We start from the raw sequence: 312 nt of genomic DNA, 5'->3' as shown, positions 1-312 counted from the left end.
ATCTGACTTTGCTTTGGATTGTTCATCATGTGTTTTATTGTATGTAAGTACAGTGAAGAAAGACTCATTTTTCTTTTAAAAGTTTTTACTTAGAAGAACTCATTTCTCTTCTAAAATACGAGCGTGTAAATCAAAATCATGTGAAAATGAATGAGACTGATAGAGCATATAAACTGTCGCATTAGATATTAATAAAGATATCGAAATCAATAATTCACACAATTTTTCTATCCCCTTTTTCAGTATATGTACATTATTCTTTCATGTCTATTATTTTTCCATATTTTCCGTAATGAATTTTATTATCATTAT

Source organism: Penaeus monodon, chromosome 20, assembly GCF_015228065.2.
Source record: "Penaeus monodon isolate SGIC_2016 chromosome 20, NSTDA_Pmon_1, whole genome shotgun sequence".
In the NCBI taxonomy this organism is placed as follows: domain Eukaryota; kingdom Metazoa; phylum Arthropoda; class Malacostraca; order Decapoda; family Penaeidae; genus Penaeus; species Penaeus monodon.
This window is presented reverse-complemented; position numbering follows the sequence as displayed.